This window comes from Dasypus novemcinctus, chromosome 29, assembly GCF_030445035.2.
Source record: "Dasypus novemcinctus isolate mDasNov1 chromosome 29, mDasNov1.1.hap2, whole genome shotgun sequence".
Lineage (NCBI taxonomy): Eukaryota > Metazoa > Chordata > Mammalia > Cingulata > Dasypodidae > Dasypus > Dasypus novemcinctus.
Genome location: NC_080701.1, coordinates 39,381,069 through 39,384,091, shown reverse-complemented (window position 1 = coordinate 39,384,091; position 3,023 = coordinate 39,381,069). Strand labels below are relative to the sequence as shown.

General features: G+C 36.2%; 1 pseudogene; it reads left to right on the top strand.

Moving 5' to 3' along the window:
• The first annotated feature begins 1,588 nt into the window (after positions 1-1,588).
• Positions 1,589-2,680, top strand: LOC101434565 (nucleophosmin-like; annotated as a pseudogene).
• Positions 2,681-3,023: the final 343 nt, after the last annotated feature.

Below are 3,023 nucleotides of genomic sequence, written 5' to 3'. Positions count from 1 at the left end.
CCTGTGGGTCTCTGCAGCCCTCAGGAGAACCAGCACCTGGGTTTCCATCTACCTTGGCTGTCTCTGGTACCCTGCTGAGGTGTGCATAAGCATCACCCCTCTGATGCCCTCCCAACTCTTTTTTGGAGTCTCATAGCCATATAAACTCATTTGTCCTCATATTTTTTGAATGTAACATTTAAAAGAAAATAAAGGAAAAAAAAGAAGACATTGGGTATGCTCAAAGAATTTGAAAGCTTGAATAGAAACATAAGTGTGTTTATGGGGATGAAAGGCACAATGGAGATTAAAAATATATTAGAGGCATACAGCAATGTGTTTTAAATGCCAGAAGAAAGAATAAATGAATTGAAAGACAGAATAGGTGAAATTGAAAAGAACAGAAGAACAGAGAGAATATGATGGCAAAAAATTTGAGCAGGGGCTCAGGGAATTGAATGATAGCATGAAGTGCACCAACACATGTGTCATGTGAGTTTCAGAAAGAGAAGAGTAGGGAAAAGGGAAAGAAAGAATATTTGAGGAAATAATGGATAATCATTTCCCAAGTCTTATGAGATATAAATATATGTATCCAAGAAGCACAATGTATTCAAAAGAGACCTACTTAGAGACTCCTACATTGAGTGTATGAAAATGCAAGAGTTAAATTGAGAATTCTGAAAGCAAGAGAAAATGATCCATCAAATACAAGGGAGATTCAAAAAGACTTAGTGCAGATTTCTCATCAGAAACCATGGAGGCAAAAAGACAGTGGTACAATGTATTTAAGATGCTGAATGAGAAAAACTGCCAGCCAAGAATTCCTTATCCAGCCAAATTGTACTGCTATAATGAGGGTGAGTTTAAAATATTCCCAGATAAAAAGAAACTAAAAGAGTTATTAAACAAGAGGCTGGCTCTAAAAGAAATAATAAAGGGAGTTCTGCTGGATGAAAGAAAAAGAAATGAGATAGAGGCTTAGTGGAGAGTGTAGAAATGAAGACTATCAGAAAGGGAAATCAAGAGTAAAATTATTAAAATAAGATATAGCATATGAAAGTCAAAGGACAAAATGGTCAAGGTAAGTGGTGCCTTTAAAGAAATAATATTAAATGTTAGTGGATTAAACTTCCCAATCAAAAGAATACTGCCTGATAGCATGGATTAAAAATATAATCCATCCGAATGCTATCTAGAAGAGACTCACCTTAGACCCAAGGATTCAAATAAGATGAAAGTGAAAGGTTGGGAAAAGATATTTCATGAAAGCAGAAAGCCAAAAAGAGCAGGGGTAGCTATACTAATATTAGACAAAACACACTTTAAATGCAAATGTTATAAAATATGCTGAAGGTCATTACCTATTACCAAAAGGAATAATCCACCAGGAAGAAATAGTAATCATAAATATCTGTGCATGTAACAAGGGTGCTACAAGACACCTGAGGCAAACCCTTGCAAAACTGAAGGGAGAAAAAAGATAATTAACTAACTAGACCTAAAAACACTTATATCCCTGGTGTGATTCCATCCTGTAGAGCTGTTTTCTGGAACAGCAGTTTTCTATCTCTGACTTCTCTCCCACCTAAGTGCATGTTAGCACCCCATGGAAGATTTGATGGACATGGACATGAGCTCCCTGAGGCCCCAGAACTATTTTTTTTATTGGAAACTAAAGGCTGACCAAGATTATCACTTTAGGGTGGATAATGATGAAAATGAGCACCAGTTATCTTTAAGAGTGGTCAGTTTAGGGGCTGGTACAAAGGATGAATTGCATGTTGAAGCAGAGACAATGAATTATGAAGGCAGTCCAATTACAGTAACACTTGCAACTTTGAAAATGTCTGTACAGCTAACGGTTTCCCTTGGAGGCATGAAAATAAATCCTGTTGTCTTTTGTTTGAAGTGTGGTTCTGGGCCAGTGCATATTAGTGGACAGCACTTAGTAGCTGTGGAGGAAGATGCAGAGAAAGAACATGAAGAGGAGGATGTGAAACTCTTAAGCATACCTTGAAAGCGATCTGCCCCTGGAAGTGGTAGCAAGATTCCACAAAAACAGGTAGAACTTGCTGCTAAAGATGATGACAATGATGATGAAGATGAAGATGATGGTTAACATGATGATGATGATGATGATTTTGATGAGGAGGAAACAGAAGAAAATCTTCAGTGAAAAAAAATCTATCAGAGAACCCCCAGCCAAAAATGCACAAAAGTCAAACCAGAATGGAAAAGACTCAAAGCAATCAATATCAAAATCAAAAGGTCAACACACAGCAAATGGACACAGAGAGCAGACAACTGGGTGGTGGGGGGGGGGGGGGAGGTGGGAAAGGGGAGAGAAATACATACATACATACATACATACATAAATAAATAAATAAATAAATAAATAAATAAAATAATTTTTTTAAAAAAACATCCAGAATCCTTCAAGAAACAGGAAAAAGTTCCAAAATCACTGAAGGAATCTAGTTCTGTAGAAGATATTAAAGCAAAAATGCAAGCAAGGATAGGAAAAGGTGGTTCTCTTATGAAAGTGGAAGTCAAATTCATCAATTACATGAAGAAGTGCTTCTGGATGACTGAGCAGGATGCTATTCAAGATCGCTGGTAGTGGAGGAAATCTCTTTCAGAAAATAGCTTAAACTATTGGTTAAAAATTTCTGTCTTATTTCATTTCTGTAACAGTTGATATCTGGCTGTCCTTTCCATGATGCAGAGTGAGCACTTTCCCTGCTATGTCTGATAAATGTTGTCCAGATTCCTTTCCAAGAATGTTATCCAAAATTCCTATTTAAAAAAAAATAAGGAGTTCAAAATGCCTATTTAGTTTTTAAATATGGAACTGCACCCTTTTCTTGGTTTTAAGTATGTATGGAGGGTTATGATAGGACATAGTAGTAGTAGTGGTCAGTCAAATGGAAATGGTGGGGACACAAAATATATGTATGATATAAACTCAGTTTTTTAACAATGTTTAAAAATAAAAGAAATATACAGGGCATTGTTTCACAAATCAGCAAGATGTAAATTAT